We start from the raw sequence: 18597 nt of genomic DNA on the forward strand, positions 1-18597 counted from the left end.
GCATATATACACACACATCCAGTATATACAACACATACACACATATATACAGCATATATACACACACATCCAGTATATACAACACATACACACAGATATACAGCATATATACACACACATCCAGTATATACAGCACATACACACAGATATACAGCGTATACACACACACATCCAGTATATACAGCACATACACACAGATATACAGCATATATACACACACATCCAGTATATACAGCACATACACACAGATATACAGCGTATACACACACACATCCAGTATATACAACACATACACACATATATACAGCATATATACACACACATCCAGTATATACAACACATACACACAGATATACAGCATATACACACACATCCAGTATATACAACACATACACACAGATATACAGCATATATACACACACATCCAGTATATACAGCACATACACACATATATACAGCATATACAACACATACACACACATCCAGTATATACAGCACATACACACAGATATACAGCATATATACACACACATCCAGTATATACAGCACATACACACAGATATACAGCATATATACACACACATCCAGTATATACAGCACATACACACAGATATACAGCATATATACACACACATCCAGTATATACAACACATACACACATATATACAGCATATATACACACACATCCAGTATATACAACACATACACACAGATATACAGCATATATACACACACATCCAGTATATACAGCACATACACACAGATATACAGCGTATACACACACATCTGGTATATACAACATACATACACATACACAGCATATAAACACACACATCCAGTATATACAGCACTTACACACAAATATTCACACACACATCCAGTACATACAACATACACACAGATATACAGTGTATAATATATATATATATATATATATATATACATCCAATCAGTATATACAATATACACATACATATACAACGTACATACACACAAACATATTTACGTGCATTTACAATTTACATATGTATTACTCATACTTACCCACGGTCCTCGCGTCGCGGCTGGAATGTGGGGTCGGGACGCGGTGGCGGGGTCACGAGCAGACGAGGTGGGCGGTTCGCGGGTGAAGCATGAAGGCAGGAAGGCCACAGAAGAGGCGAGCGGGCCGGGCGAGAGCCGCGTGTGTGGAGGGCGGTACGGACCGGTTGGGAGCTGGGCGTGCCAGATGTCAGGTGGGCAGGGCAGGCACCAGGTTCCGCAGCAGCGGTAGTGGGATGGCTCCTGAGCCTGGGACGGACATCCGAATTATAATTTGTTAATGATGTGTCCCCCGGGCCCGTCCCACTACCTCTCTGCCCACCTCATATGCTGCCTGCATGGCAGTGGAGGTAGTGGGATGGGCCCGGGGGACACATCCATAACAAATTATAATTCGGATCTCGGTACCGAGCTCAGCTCCCTATACTAGAGTTCCTGCCCGTCCATCACGGGCCCCCCATGCGCCTGGGCCCAGTAGCAGCTGCTACGTCTGCTACAGTGGTTGTTACGGCACTGAGCTCAGCTGAGGCCGCGGGTGGATTGAATTCCATTTGTCCCTATAGCCCCTAATGCATTCGCTTAGCGTATATTTGGGATGTAAAAACACAGCCTGCTTTGTTTTTTGGATGTGAGGTATACTGTGCAGACCATATAGTCAATGGACATGTTTAGAGTTTGAAGCTTTGCTGGCATATTCGATGATCATGTCCTATAGATGAATTGTGAACCCTGCCTTATACAGTGCATGGATTTCAATGCTTCAGTGGGCCCTGTGCAAGGGTTGTCAAAAAATATCTCAAGGAAAGCCCTTTATAAAGGATAAGATTTTTACAGTGCCCACGTATAAATAGTGATGTGTCCTTATGTAATAAGAAAAGCCATACTGTGCTGTCCTCATATACACAGGGCACATACACAGACAGTTGCCACTGACAGACCACCTGTTCAGACTGACAGGTGCAGCAACACAAAATGGAGGGATTACAATGTATGTGAAGTGAGAGATATGCAAATAAGTTTTCCAAGATGGGGCAAGGAAAACCACACCCTTTTTGCTACCATGTAAGGCAGCCCCCCCTTACCATGACTTTCAGGAAGGCTAATGACATGATGTGGGATTAAAACCCAACCAGTATATATATTCCAGAAGGAACAGATTCCCAACCATACACAGCACTGTTTGGAGGTGGTTGCATCTCTTCAGTGCAAGGAACTGGTTTGGCTGAGTAAGAATTGAAAGTGGTTTATAGGCTTCTTACTGCTGTATACGGATAAGCCCCAGACCCTTATTATTCTTTGTGTTTATTCACCCTTTTTTATTTTTTAGGACAGATTCCCACGTGGTGTTTTTAACCCCTTAACGCTCTGCGCTGTAGCTCTACGGCGCAGAGGTACAGGGAATGTATGAAGCGGGGCTCACGGGCTGAGTCCTCTTCATACAGAGAAGGGGGTTGTTGCATATTGCAGCAAACCCCCACCGCTAATAACCGCGGTCGGTGCTTGCACCGATCGCGGCTATTAACCCTTTGATTGCCGCCGGAAAAGTCGCCGGCGGCATTTAAAAGACAGCGGTGCGTGGGCGCCGCCATCTTTATTCCGATCGCCGCGCCCCCGAACGTCATCTGGGGGGCAGCAATCGGTTGCCATGGTAGCCTAGGGTCTTCATTTGACCCGAGGCTTAATGGCTTCTGCAGATTCGTTACAATGAGCCAGTGGCTCATTGTAATGAATGAGCTGCAAAAATGCCATATATTGCAATACAGAAGTATTGCAGTACATGGTAGGAACGATCTGACCATCTAGGGATAATGTACCCTAGATGGTCTAAGAAATAGTGGGAAAAAAAAAGTTAAAAAAAAAAAATTAATAAAATATTAAAAATTCAAATCACCTTCCTTTCGCTAGAACTGATATAAAACATTGGGGGTCAGTTACTAAGGGCCCGATTTGCGTTTTCCCGACGTGTTACCCAAATATTTCCGATTTGCGCCGATTTCCCCTGAATTGCCCAGGGATTTTGGCGCACGCAATCGGATTGTGGCGCATCGGCGCTGGCATGCACGCAACGGAAATCGGGGGGCGTGGCCGAACGAAAACCCGACAGATTCGGAAAAACCGCCGCATTTTAAAAAAAAAATCTGTCGTGGAGCTTGCACTTACCTTCACTCAGCCCGGCTCGGTGAACCCCAGCGCGTTCCGATGCTTTTCAGCACAGCAGCGCCACCTGGTGGACAGCGGAGGAAATACCTTAATAAATCCCGGCCGGACCCGAATCCAGCACAGCGCCGCTGGATCGCGAATGGACCGGGTAAGTAAATCTGCCCCACTAGGTACCGCCGCGTCCCAAAATGCCCGAATTTTTCACTGAGTATAACCCTGTAACGGAAAATAGCACCCAAAGTTGAAAATGTAAATGACTAAAAAATATAAAAAATTCTATAAAAAGTGATCAAAAGGCCGTACAGCCCTAAAAATTGTATAATTGAAAACGTCATCAAAAGTCACACAAAATGACATCACACACAGCTCCTACACCGAAGTATGAAAAAGTTATTAGCGCTAGAAGGTGGCAAAATCCCCCCCATTTTTTTTCTACAGTTTTTAATTTTTGTAAAGTTTATGAAAACATAAAACCTATACAAATTTGTTATCCCTGTGATCGCACCGACCAAAAGAATAAAGTTGACATGTCATTTGGGGCACACAATGAAAGCTGTAAAATCCATGCACACAAGAAAATGGCGCGAATGCGTTTTTTTTCACCATTTTCACTGCATTTGGAATTTTTTTCCCACTTCCCAGTAAACGGCATGGAATATTCAATACCACTACTATGAAGTGCAATTTGTTACGTAGAAAACAAGCCCACACAGCTCTTTACGTGTAAAAATAAAACAGTTATAGATTTTTGTGGTGGGGAGTGAAAAATGGAAATAAAAAAACAAAAAAGGGCCAGGTCGTTAAGGTGTTAAAAAGCACATGCATTAACATCACGTTAAAGCATGCGTTTTGTAAATGCAATGTTGACAGCAATGTAATTAGGCAAATATCCTCTTCTCAGCTCGTGTGATATGTTTGAAAATACATGAATTAATGCAAACAAAACGCAAAGCGTGAACACAGCCATTGGGCGCTTTCAACCAAAGCGTTGCATCACGTTTTTTTGATGCGTTTTTGACGCATTCCAAAGGCTTCAGCCTTGATCACATGCTAAGGTTACATTGAGTTTCGACTGCATCTGCTAAAACGCAGTATAACCTCAGCATGTGATCAAGGCTGAAGCGTAATGTGTATGAAAAACGCAACGTATCGCGTGTGAATGCGCCCTCAAGGCATCCAAAATTCAGGTCGGAGAGGGTTTACCTTGGGTTTCACGGGAAATGCATTTGCATTTTGCCCCCCCCCCCCCTACTTGCGTTTTGGATGCGTTTAAAAACGCAACAAAAGCACCGATGTGAATCCGCTCTAATGATGAAGTATGATGGCGCAGAAGAAAGGTCGTATAATATGGGTAGCGGCTAAATCCTATAACTCAGAGGGACCCTGTGACGTCACTGAACCACGTGATGTACTGCAACCACGTGACCACATGGTGGCGCCAAATGTTCCTGAGGAGCTGTCTCTCTCCCTCTCAGCCTCTTTAGCTGTGTAATGGCTGCACGAGTCTGTGCCTTACAGCAGGTATTTAGCCTGAATACTGAGGTGGGGTGATGCTGGCTGCACATACAAAGGTGGGGACAGTTCAGTTCCCTATGGTGTGTGGCAAAACGATAGCAGTGTGTGGGTGATGAGAAGAGTGAAGATGGCTGCGGGGGCTAGGTGAGATGGGGCAGAGATGGCTGCGGGGGCTAGGTGAGATGGGGCAGAGATGGCTGCGGGGGCTAGGTGAGATGGGGCAGAGATGGCTGCGGGGGCTAGGTGAGGGGCAGAGATGGCTGCGGGGGCTAGGTGAGGGGCAGAGATGGCTGCGGGGGCTAGGTGAGGGGCAGAGATGGCTGCGGGGGCTAGGTGAGGGGCAGAGATGGCTGCGGGGGCTAGGTGAGGGGCAGAGATGGCTGCGGGGGCTAGGTGAGGGGCAGAGATGGCTGCGGGGGCTAGGTGAGGGGCAGAGATGGCTGCGGGGGCTAGGTGAGGGGCAGAGATGGCTGCGGGGGCTAGGTGAGGGGCAGAGATGGCTGCGGGGGCTAGGTGAGGGGCAGAGATGGCTGCGGGGGCTAGGTGAGGGGCAGAGATGGCTGCGGGGGCTAGGTGAGGGGCAGAGATGGCTGCGGGGGCTAGGTGAGATGGGGGCAGAGATGGCTGCGGGGGCTAGGTGAGATGGGGGCAGAGATGGCTGCGGGGGCTAGGTGAGATGGGGGCAGAGATGGCTGCGGGGGCTAGGTGAGATGGGGGCAGAGATGGCTGCGGGGGCTAGGTGAGATGGGGGCAGAGATGGCTGCGGGGGCTAGGTGAGATGGGGGCAGAGATGGCTGCGGGGGCTAGGTGAGATGGGGGCAGAGATGGCTGCGGGGGCTAGGTGAGATGGGGGCAGAGATGGCTGCGGGGGCTAGGTGAGGGGGGGCAGAGATGGCTGCGGGGGCTAGGTGAGATGGGGCAGAGATGGCTGCGGGGGCTAGGTGAGGGGGGGCAGAGATGGCTGCGGGGGCTAGGTGAGGGGGGGCAGAGATGGCTGCGGGGGCTAGGTGAGGGGGGGCAGAGATGGCTGCGGGGGCTAGGTGAGATGGGGGCAGAGATGGCTGCGGGGGCTAGGTGAGATGGCAGAGATGGCTGCGGGGGCTAGGTGAGATGGGGCAGAGATGGCTGCGGGGGCTAGGTGAGATGGGGCAGAGATGGCTGCGGGGGCTAGGTGAGATGGGGGCAGAGATGGCTGCGGGGGCTAGGTGAGATGGGGGCAGAGATGGCTGCGGGGGCTAGGTGAGGGGGGGCACAGATGGCTGCGGGGGCTAGGTGAGGGGGGGCAGAGATGGCTGCGGGGGCTAGGTGAGGGGGGGCAGAGATGGCTGCGGGGGCTAGGTGAGGGGGGGCACAGATGGCTGCAGGAAGGAAATCTACCATCATGATCTTATATTGATCATCCATGGCCTCCTTCCTTCTAAAGTCAACTTTTATAATTCTACTAATGATACCAATGATACTACAGGGGGGGCACGATGGCTGTATACTACAGGCGGGGGGGCACAATGGCTGTATACTACAGGCGGGGGGGCACAATGGCTGTATACTACAGGCGGGGGGGCACGATGGCTGTATACTACAGGCGGGGGGGCACGATGGCTGTATACTACAGGCGGGGGGGCACGATGGCTGTATACTACAGGCGGGGGGGCACGATGGCTGTATACTACAGGCGGGGGGGCACGATGGCTGTATACTACAGGCGGGGGGGCACGATGGCTGTATACTACAGGCGGGGGGGCACGATGGCTGTATACTACAGGCGGGGGGGCACGATGGCTGTATACTACAGGCGGGGGGGCACGATGGCTGTATACTACAGGCGGGGGCACGATGGCTATATACTACAGGCGGGGGCACGATGGCTATATACTACAGGCGGGGGGGCACGATGGCTATATACTACAGGCGGGGGGGCACGATGGCTGTATACTACAGGCGGGGGGGCACGATGGCTATATACTACAGGCGGGGGCACGATGGCTATATACTACAGGCGGGGGGGCACGATGGCTGTATACTACAGGCGGGGGGGCACGATGGCTATATACTACAGGCGCGGGGGCACGATGGCTATATACTACAGGGGGGGGCACGATGGCTATATACTACAGGGGGGGCACGATGGCTATATACTACAGGGGGGGGCACGATGGCTATATACTACAGGGGGGGGCACGATGGCTATATACTACAGGGGGGGCACGATGGCTATATACTACAGGGGGGGCACGATGGCTATATACTACAGGGGGGGGCACGATGGCTATATACTACAGGGGGGGGGCACGATGGCTATATACTACAGGGGGGGGCACGATGGCTATATACTACAGGGGGGGGCACGATGGCTATATACTACAGGGGGGGGCACGATGGCTATATACTACAGGGGGGGGCACGATGGCTATATACTACAGGGGGGGGCACGATGGCTATATACTACAGGGGGGGCACGATGGCTATATACTACAGGGGGGGCACGATGGCTATATACTACAGGGGGGGGCACGATGGCTACATACTACAGGGGGGGGCACGATGGCTACATACTACAGGGGAAGATGGCGGCTGGGGGCATGCGTGTCGGGGGGTAGACGGTGGCGGGGGAATGCCCCCCTTTCCAGGTGGCATGCCCCCCCCCCCCTTCCAGGTGGCATGTTATTTTAATCGGGTATAGCCCATCTCACCTAGCCCCCGCAGCCATCTCTGCCCCCCCCTCACCTCAACTAGCCCCCGCAGCCATCTCTACCCCCTCACCTCACCTAGCCCCCGCAGCCATCTCTACCCCCTCACCTCACCTAGCCCCCGCAGCCATCTCTACCCCCCCCCCTCACCTCACCATGCCCCCGCAGCCATCTCTACCCCCTCACCTCACCTCACCATGCCCCCGCAGCCATCTCTACCCCCTCACCTCACCTAGCCCCCGCAGCCATCTCTACCCCCCCCTCACCTCACCATGCCCCCGCAGCCATCTCTACCCCCTCACCTCACCTCACCATGCCCCCGCAGCCATCTCTACCCCCCCCTCACCTCACCATGCCCCCGCAGCCATCTCTACCCCCTCACCTCACCTAGCCCCCGCAGCCATCTCTACCCCCCCCTCACCTCACCATGCCCCCGCAGCCATCTCTACCCCCCCCTCACCTCACCTAGCCCCCGCAGCAATCTCTGCCCCCCCTCACCTCAACTAGCCCCCGCAGCCATCTCTACCCCCCCCTCACCTCAACTAGCCCCCGCAGCCATCTCTACCCCCCCCCCTCACCTCACCATGCCCCCGCAGCCATCTCTACGCCCTCACCTCACCGAGCCCCCGCAGCCATCTCTGCCCCCCCTCACCTCACCATGCCCCCGCAGCCATCTCTGCCCCCCCTCACCTCACCGAGCCCCCGCAGCCATCTCTGCCCCCCCTCATCTCACCGAGCCCCCGCAGCCATCTCTGCCCCCCCTCACCTCACCGAGCCCCCGCAGCCATCTCTGCCCCCCTCACCTCACCTAGCCCCCGCAGCCATCTCTGCCCCCCTCACCTAGCCAACAGATATGCAGAATCCCATAAAATATTGGTGACGCTGGCATTTTTGGTGTTATATGTGGGATAGCAGAAATACTCACCTGTTCCAAGCAGAGAATGCACTGACTGTACGCTGAGCGTGGGATCGCCAGAAGCTCCTTAAGAAAATTTGCATAAGTGTTATAAAATGTTTATCTAACTATCTGGAAGGGACAAAAGTTTTTAATAAAACAAGGATTGGGGTACACTCAATTGAAGGAAACTGCCACCGATCAACCTTACTTGGTAGATCCATGATGGTAGGTTTCCTTTAAAGGACAGCTAACACCAGAATGAAGGATTGTAAGCCAAGCACACTGACATACTGGTGTGCGCCCTTTCGTGCAGGATTTGCTCTTTTAGCTTCTTACTCCCTGCTTTTTTTTCTTTAGGCATTTAAAATTATGCAAACGAGCCTCTGAGTGGCTCCTAGCTCCATAGGTGCTAATGGAGACTGGAGCCCCTGAGGCTCAGCTGCTTAATGTTTAAAGACTAAGAGCATAAGAATCTTAAAGAACAGCAGATCCTGCCAGAGGGGGCACACCCCATCATGTTAGTGTGATTGGTTTACAACCTTTATCCTGGTGATAGATGTCCTTTATGGGATGCCTCTACTAGAAAAAAAAAGCCATAACCGGATTACACCAATAGAGGGGCCTAAGTGCTGTAAATGCCTACTTTGCCATCAAGTCTAAATACAGCCATGGATACACTAAAACACCTCTTTCATTTTTCCCATCCTACAATCTACTTCTATGTTTTCTCTCCTTTAGATTCTATTCTGTATGGGATCCTGGAGGCAGCGCGTGACCGCAAAGGGAGAAAAGAAGATCACAGCTACACGGACAGCAGAACAAAAAGACCTTAAAGAGGACAATCGCCATGGTAAACTTGTTTTATTGAACTTCCCACCATGTGGGGGCTTGCTTCATGGCACTTTTGCCTGCAGCAAGGGAGTGGTCATGCATTTATGCTAATCTTCTCTTACACTGTGCCATCAGTGGCAGACAGTGTCATTGAAGATACTGAAGCCGTGGTGTATGCAGAGTGCGATCTCGCTGTGCTACAGCCAACAAGACCACACTGCCTCCTACATGACTGGAAGTTTAGTAAAGCATATTTAACATGGTGATAAGCCCTCTTTAAAAGGGCTATGTGCTTTGTTATACCCTTGGCCTCTGAGGCCACTGGAAGACTGCAGCAGGCCTGGAGCTTGTCCTGCTTTTGAGGGAATGTTCTATTGTGCCACATAAAAGTTGAATAAATTTATAGTAAAAATGTCCTTTTATTTTTTTTCTCACTTCAGTTTTTGAACATTGTATTCCTCTCTGTAGATCCTAGAATAGTGACAGCTCCGCTCTATCCGTCTCTGTACAGCCTAGAATAGTGACAGCTCCGCTCTATCCCTCTCTGTACAGCCTAGAATAGTGACAGCTCCGCTCTATCCGTCTCTGTACAGCCTAGAATAGTGACAGCTCCGCTCTATCCGTCTCTGTACAGCCTAGAATAGTGACAGCTCCGCTCTATCCCTCTCTGTACAGCCTAGAATAGTGACAGCTCCGCTCCATCCCTCTCTGTACAGACTAGAATAGTGACAGCTCCGCTCTATCCGTCTCTGTACAGCCTAGAATAGTGACAGCTCCGCTCTATCCGTCTCTGTACAGCCTAGAATAGTGACAGCTCCGCTCTATCCGTCTCTGTACAGCCTAGAATAGTGACAGCTCCGCTCTATCCGTCTCTGTACAGCCTAGAATAGTGACAGCTCCGCTCTATCCGTCTCTGTACAGCCTAGAATAGTGACAGCTCCGCTCTATCCGTCTCTGTACAGCCTAGAATAGTGACAGCTCCGCTCTATCCGTCTCTGTACAGTCTAGAATAGTGACAGCTCCGCTCTATCCGTCTCTGTACTGCCTAGAATAGTGACGGCTCCGCTCTATCCCTCTCTGTACAGTCTAGAATAGTGACAGCTCCGCTCTATCCGTCTCTGTACAGACTAGAATAGTGACAGCTCCGCTCCATCCCTCTCTGTACAGACTAGAATAGTGACAGCTCCGCTCTATCACTCTATGTACAGCCTAGAATAGTGACAGCTCCGCTCTATCCGTCTCTGTACAGCCTAGAATAGTGATCGCTCCGCTCTATCTGTCTCTGTACAGCCTAGAATAGTGACAGCTCCGCTCTATCCCTCTCTGTACAGCCTAGAATAGTGACAGCTCCGCTCTATCCGTCTCTGTCCTGTACATTCAGCTCTGGTCTAGTCTTTTCTATAGTGAACAGACTGCCATACTGACTCGTTTCTCTTCAATATACATCAGACTATAATAGTGGCTTCAGGGAGCTCTCCTATTGTAGCCGGCTCTGTACTGAACAGACTAGGACTAGGTTATGAACTTCTCAGAACTCCATTTTAGTCTTAAAGAGAACCTACCACCACGAATCTACCTATAAAGGTAGATCGGGTGGTAGGTGGATGTAAGGGACGTGAGGATAGCTCTTTTTAGAGCTAATCCTCACGTCCCCGTTAACTTTTGGTACACTTTATTGAGTTGATATGTAAATTTCGTTATGCGGCTACTGGGGCGTGGAGTAGCCGGGCACGAGGCTACACAGCGCGGCTACTCCACGCCCCGGTAGCCACATTACTCCTCCTACCCTGTTGCGTGCGGCGCGCAGCTCCTCGTAGCTGCGCGCCCTCGTCCGACAAGCCGGCTACTGCGCAGGCGCAGTAGCTCCGGCCTCGGAGCTGGGGCTGCTCAGCCTGCGTTCTGCGCATGCACAGAACGCCATCAGGCCGGACGAGGAGCTGCACGCCGCACGACACAGGGTAGGAGGAGTAATGTGGCTACTGGGGCGTGGAGTAGCCGCGCTGTGTAGCCTCGTGCCCGGCTACTCCACGCCCCAGTAGCCGCATAACGAAATTTACATATCAACTCAATAAAGTGTACCAAAAGTTAACGGGGACGTGAGGATTAGGTCTAAAAAGAGCTATCCCCATGTCCCTTACATCAACCTACCACCCGATCTACCTTTATAGGTACACAGGAGAGAGGAGGAGTGATCGCTGCTCTCCCGGGCCATCACACAGCCGCACACAGGAGAGAGGAGGAGTGAGCGCTGCTCTCCCGGGCGATCATACAGCCGTCCACAGGAGAGAGGAGGAGTGATCGCTGCTCTCCCGGGCCATCATACAGCCGCACACAGGAGAGAGGAGGAGTGAGCACTGCTCTCCCGGGCCATCATACAGCCGTGCACAGGAGAGAGGAGGAGTGATCGCTGCTCTCCCGGGCCATCATACAGCCGCACACAGGAGAGAGGAGGAGTGAGCGCTGCTCTCCCGGGCCATCATACAGCCGCGCACAGGAGAGAGGAGGAGTGAGCGCTGCTCTCCCGGGCCATCATACAGCCGTGCACAGGAGAGAGGAGGAGTGATCGCTGCTCTCCCGGGCCATCATACAGCCGCACACAGGAGAGAGGAGGAGTGAGCGCTGCTCTCCCGGGCCATCATACAGCCGCACACAGGAGAGAGGAGGAGTGATCGCTGCTCTCCCGGGCCATCATACAGCCGCACACAGGAGAGAGGAGGAGTGATCGCTGCTCTCCCGGGCCATCATACAGCCGCACACAGGAGAGAGGAGGAGTGAGCGCTGCTCTCCCGGGCCATCATACAGCCGCACACAGGAGAGAGGAGGAGTGATCGCTGCTCTCCCGGGACATCATACAGCCGCACACAGGAGAGAGGAGGAGTGATCGCTGCTCTCCCGGGCCATCATACAGCCGCACACAGGAGAGAGGAGGAGTGATCGCTGCTCTCCCGGGCCATCATACAGCCGCACACAGGAGAGAGGAGGAGTGAGCGCTGCTCTCCCGGGCCATCATACAGCCGCGCACAGGAGAGAGGAGGAGTGAGCGCTGCTCACCCGGGCCATCACACAGCCGCACACAGGAGAGAGGAGGAGTGATCGCTGCTCTCCCGGGCCATCATACAGCCGCACACAGGAGAGAGGAGGAGTGAGCGCTGCTCTCCCGGGCCATCATACAGCCGCGCACAGGAGAGAGGAGGAGTGAGCGCTGCTCACCCGGGCCATCACACAGCTGCGCACAGGAGAGAGGAGGAGTGAGCGCTGCTCTCCCGGGCCATCATACAGCCGCACACAGGAGAGAGGAGGAGTGATCGCTGCTCTCCCGGGCCATCATACAGCCGCACACAGGAGAGAGGAGGAGTGAGCACTGCTCTCCCGGGCCATCATACAGCCGCACACAGGAGAGAGGAGGAGTGAGCGCTGCTCTCCCGGGCCATCATACAGCCGCACACAGGAGAGAGGAGGAGTGATCGCTGCTCTCCCGGGCCATCATACAGCCGCACACAGGAGAGAGGAGGAGTGAGCGCTGCTCTCCCGGGCCATCATACAGCCGCACACAGGAGAGAGGAGGAGTGAGCACTGCTCTCCCGGGCCATCATACAGCCGCACACAGGAGAGAGGAGGAGTGAGCGCTGCTCTCCCGGGCCATCATACAGCCGCACACAGGAGAGAGGAGGAGTGAGCACTGCTCTCCCGGGCCATCATACAGCCGCACACAGGAGAGAGGAGGAGTGAGCACTGCTCTCCCGGGCCATCATACAGCCGCACACAGGAGAGAGGAGGAGTGATCGCTGCTCTCCCGGGCCATCATACAGCCGCACACAGGAGAGAGGAGGAGTGAGCGCTGCTCTCCCGGGCCATCATACAGCCGCGCACAGGAGAGAGGGGGAGTGAGCGCTGCTCTCCCGGGCCATCATACAGCTGCGCACAGGAGAGAGGAGGAGTGATCGCTGCTCTCCCGGGCCATCATACAGCCGCGCACAGGAGAGAGGAGGAGTGAGCGCTGCTCTCCCGGGCCATCATACAGCCGCACACAGGAGAGAGGAGGAGTGATCGCTGCTCTCCCGGGCCATCATACAGCCGCACACAGGAGAGAGGAGGAGTGAGCGCTGCTCTCCCGGGCCATCATACAGCCGCACACAGGAGAGAGGAGGAGTGAGCACTGCTCTCCCGGGCCATCATACAGCCGCACACAGGAGAGAGGAGGAGTGATCGCTGCTCTCCCGGAGAAGCGAGCGGCTGTTGCTGTAGCAAAGCAAAATACAGGACATTTCTTTTGTTTTTCAGCTCACTGTGCTGTGAGACAACGTATTCTCACTGAAAACAAGACCGGGCGCCATTCGTGTGCATGGGGCCTAAGGCCTTGTGTACAGGAATGAGCGCGAGCTGGGGGCGTGAGGTCCATCCATTCAGTATTAGGAGTGGGGCACAGGAGTCCCATAGTCTCAGGAGCATAGTGCATGACATCTAATCCAAAAATAGGAAATAGACCTTTCTAAATGAGGTGTCTATCCCATCACTCAGAACCTTTCCTACATGGGACCTTCTCACTATATAGTAGACAGAAAAGGTCCTTCTGGGTCATGGGAAATAGTCATTTCTATATGAGGCGTCTAATCCCCATTACTCAGAAGGACCTTCTCCTACATAACCCAATCTCCCCCTATAGTAGATAGAAAAGGTCCTTCTGGGTCATGGGAAATAGTCATTTCTATATGAGGCGGCTAAACCCCATTACTCAGAAGGACCTTCTCCTGCATAACCCAATCTCCCCCTATAGTAGATAGAAAAGGTCCTTCTGGACAATGGGAAATAGTCATTTCTATATGAGTCGGCTAATCCCCATTACTCAGAAGGACCTTCTCCTACATAACCCAATCTCCCCCTATAGTAGATAGAAAAGGTCCTTCTGGGTCATGGGAAATAGTCATTTCTATATGAGGCGTCTAATCCCCATTACTCAGAAGGACCTTCTCCTACATAACCCAATCTCCCCCTATAGTAGATAGAAAAGGTCCTTCTGGATCATGGGAAATAGTCATTTCTATATGAGGCGTCTAATCCCCATTACTCAGAAGGACCTTCTCCTACATAACCCAATCTCCCCCTATAGTAGATAGAAAAGGTCCTTCTGGACAATGGGAAATAGTCATTTCTATATGAGGCGTCTAAACCCCATTACTCAGAAGGACCTTCTCCTGCATAACCCAATCTCCCCCTATAGTAGATAGAAAAGGTCCTTCTGGACAATGGGAAATAGTCATTTCTATATGAGGCGGCTAAACCCCATTACTCAGAAGGACCTTCTCCTACATAACCCAATCTCCCCCTATAATAGATAGAAAAGGTCCTTCTGGACAATGGGAAATAGTCATTTCTATATGAGGCGGCTAAACCCCATTACTCAGAAGGACCTTCTCCTACATAACCCAATCTCCCCCTACAGTAGATAGAAAAGGTCCTTCTGGGTCATGGGAAATAGTCATTTCTATATGAGGCGGCTAATCCCCATTACTCAGAAGGACCTTCTCCTACATAACCCAATCTCCCCCTATAGTAGATAGAAAAGGTCCTTCTGGGTCATGGGAAATAGTCATTTCTATATGAGGCGTCTAAACCCCATTACTCAGAAGGACCTTCTCCTACATAACCCAATCTCCCCCTATAATAGATAGAAAAGGTCCTTCTGGACAATGGGAAATAGTCATTTCTATATGAGGCGGCTAAACCCCATTACTCAGAAGGACCTTCTCCTGCATAACCCAATCTCCCCCTATAGTAGATAGAAAAGGTCCTTCTGGATCATGGGAAATAGTCATTTCTATATGAGGCGTCTAATCCCCATTACTCAGAAGGACCTTCTCCTACATAACCCAATCTCCCCCTATAGTAGATAGAAAAGGTCCTTCTGGACAATGGGAAATAGTCATTTCTATATGAGGCGGCTAAACCCCATTACTCAGAAGGACCTTCTCCTGCATAACCCAATCTCCCCCTATAGTAGATAGAAAAGGTCCTTCTGGGTCATGGGAAATAGTAATTTCTATATGAGGCGGCTAAACCCCATTACTCAGAAGGACCTTCTCCTACATAACCCAATCTCCCCCTATAGTAGATAGAAAAGGTCCTTCTGGGTCATGGGAAATAGTCATTTCTATATGAGGCGGCTAAACCCCATTACTCAGAAGGACCTTCTCCTACATAACCCAATCTCCCCCTATAGTAGATAGAAAAGGTCCTTCTGGGTCATGGGAAATAGTCATTTCTATATGAGGCGTCTAATCCCCATTACTCAGAAGGACCTTCTCCTACATAACCCAATCTCCCCCTATAGTAGATAGAAAAGGTCCTTCTGGACAATGGGAAATAGTAATTTCTATATGAGGCGGCTAAACCCCATTACTCAGAAGGACCTTCTCCTACATAACCCAATCTCCCCCTATAGTAGATAGAAAAGGTCCTTCTGGGTCATGGGAAATAGTCATTTCTATATGAGGCGGCTAAACCCCATTACTCAGAAGGACCTTCTCCTGCATAACACAATCTCCCCCTATAGTAGATAGAAAAGGTCCTTCTGGGTCATGGGAAATAGTCATTTCTATATGAGGCGGCTAAACCCCATTACTCAGAAGGACCTTCTCCTACATAACCCAATCTCCCCCTATAGTAGATAGAAAAGGTCCTTCTGGGTCATGGGAAATAGTCATTTCTATATGAGGCGGCTAAACCCCATTACTCAGAAGGACCTTCTCCTACATAACCCAATCTCCCCCTATAGTAGATAGAAAAGGTCCTTCTGGGTCATGGGAAATAGTCATTTCTATATGAGGCGGCTAAACCCCATTACTCAGAAGGACCTTCTCCTACATAACCCAATCTCCCCCTACAGTAGATAGAAAAGGTCCTTCTGGATCATGGGAAATAGTAATTTCTATATGAGGCGTCTAATCCCCATTACTCAGAAGGACCTTCTCCTACATAACCCAATCTCCCCCTATAGTAGATAGAAAAGGTCCTTCTGGACAATGGGAAATAGTCATTTCTATATGAGGCGGCTAAACCCCATTACTCAGAAGGACCTTCTCCTGCATAACCCAATCTCCCCCTATAGTAGATAGAAAAGGTCCTTCTGGGTCATGGGAAATAGTAATTTCTATATGAGGCGGCTAAACCCCATTACTCAGAAGGACCTTCTCCTACATAACCCAATCTCCCCCTATAGTAGATAGAAAAGGTCCTTCTGGGTCATGGGAAATAGTCATTTCTATATGAGGCGGCTAAACCCCATTACTCAGAAGGACCTTCTCCTACATAACCCAATCTCCCCCTATAGTAGATAGAAAAGGTCCTTCTGGGTCATGGGAAATAGTCATTTCTATATGAGGCGTCTAATCCCCATTACTCAGAAGGACCTTCTCCTACATAACCCAATCTCCCCCTATAGTAGATAGAAAAGGTCCTTCTGGACAATGGGAAATAGTAATTTCTATATGAGGCGGCTAAACCCCATTACTCAGAAGGACCTTCTCCTACATAACCCAATCTCCCCCTATAGTAGATAGAAAAGGTCCTTCTGGGTCATGGGAAATAGTCATTTCTATATGAGGCGGCTAAACCCCATTACTCAGAAGGACCTTCTCCTGCATAACACAATCTCCCCCTATAGTAGATAGAAAAGGTCCTTCTGGGTCATGGGAAATAGTCATTTCTATATGAGGCGGCTAAACCCCATTACTCAGAAGGACCTTCTCCTACATAACCCAATCTCCCCCTATAGTAGATAGAAAAGGTCCTTCTGGGTCATGGGAAATAGTCATTTCTATATGAGGCGGCTAAACCCCATTACTCAGAAGGACCTTCTCCTACATAACCCAATCTCCCCCTATAGTAGATAGAAAAGGTCCTTCTGGGTCATGGGAAATAGTCATTTCTATATGAGGCGGCTAAACCCCATTACTCAGAAGGACCTTCTCCTACATAACCCAATCTCCCCCTACAGTAGATAGAAAAGGTCCTTCTGGATCATGGGAAATAGTAATTTCTATATGAGGCGTCTAATCCCCATTACTCAGAAGGACCTTCTCCTACATAACCCAATCTCCCCCTATAATAGATAGAAAAGGTCCTTCTCGGTCATGGGAAATAGTAATTTCTATATGAGGCGGCTAAACCCCATTACTCAGAAGGACCTTCTGCTACATAACCCAATCTCCCCCTACAGTAGATAGAAAAGGTCCTTCTGGGTCATGGGAAATAGTCATTTCTATATGAGGCGGCTAATCCCCATTACTCAGAAGGACCTTCTCCTACATAACCCAATCTCCCCCTATAGTAGATAGAAAAGGTCCTTCTGGGTCATGGGAAATAGTCATTTCTATATGAGGCGTCTAAACCCCATTACTCAGAAGGACCTTCTCCTACATAACCCAATCTCCCCCTATAATAGATAGAAAAGGTCCTTCTGGACAATGGGAAATAGTCATTTCTATATGAGGCGGCTAAACCCCATTACTCAGAAGGACCTTCTCCTGCATAACCCAATCTCCCCCTATAGTAGATAGAAAAGGTCCTTCTGGATCATGGGAAATAGTCATTTCTATATGAGGCGTCTAATCCCCATTACTCAGAAGGACCTTCTCCTACATAACCCAATCTCCCCCTATAGTAGATAGAAAAGGTCCTTCTGGACAATGGGAAATAGTCATTTCTATATGAGGCGGCTAAACCCCATTACTCAGAAGGACCTTCTCCTGCATAACCCAATCTCCCCCTATAGTAGATAGAAAAGGTCCTTCTGGGTCATGGGAAATAGTAATTTCTATATGAGGCGGCTAAACCCCATTACTCAGAAGGACCTTCTCCTACATAACCCAATCTCCCCCTATAGTAGATAGAAAAGGTCCTTCTGGGTCATGGGAAATAGTCATTTCTATATGAGGCGGCTAAACCCCATTACTCAGAAGGACCTTCTCCTACATAACCCAATCTCCCCCTATAGTAGATAGAAAAGGTCCTTCTGGGTCATGGGAAATAGTCATTTCTATATGAGGCGTCTAATCCCCATTACTCAGAAGGACCTTCTCCTACATAACCCAATCTCCCCCTATAGTAGATAGAAAAGGTCCTTCTGGACAATGGGAAATAGTAATTTCTATATGAGGCGGCTAAACCCCATTACTCAGAAGGACCTTCTCCTACATAACCCAATCTCCCCCTATAGTAGATAGAAAAGGTCCTTCTGGGTCATGGGAAATAGTCATTTCTATATGAGGCGGCTAAACCCCATTACTCAGAAGGACCTTCTCCTACATAACCCAATCTCCCCCTATAGTAGATAGAAAAGGTCCTTCTGGGTCATGGGAAATAGTCATTTCTATATGAGGCGTCTAATCCCCATTACTCAGAAGGACCTTCTCCTACATAACCCAATCTCCCCCTATAGTAGATAGAAAAGGTCCTTCTGGATCATGG

At 50.5% G+C, this 18597-nt stretch overlaps 1 long non-coding RNA gene across 2 annotated transcripts; it reads left to right on the plus strand.

The window, feature by feature from the left end:
- Positions 1 to 4554: 4554 nt before the first annotated feature.
- Positions 4555 to 9544, plus strand: LOC140134216 (uncharacterized). Of its 2 annotated transcripts, none has more exons than XR_011856131.1 (2): positions 4555 to 4772; positions 9040 to 9544. It is a non-coding gene; the product is annotated as an uncharacterized lncRNA (long non-coding RNA). The 2 variants fall into 2 exon arrangements; XR_011856132.1 differs by having other exon boundaries at positions 4555 to 4722.
- The last annotated feature ends 9053 nt before the right edge of the window (positions 9545 to 18597 follow it).

The sequence above is a fragment of the Engystomops pustulosus genome, chromosome 5 (genome assembly GCF_040894005.1).
Source record: "Engystomops pustulosus chromosome 5, aEngPut4.maternal, whole genome shotgun sequence".
Lineage (NCBI taxonomy): Eukaryota > Metazoa > Chordata > Amphibia > Anura > Leptodactylidae > Engystomops > Engystomops pustulosus.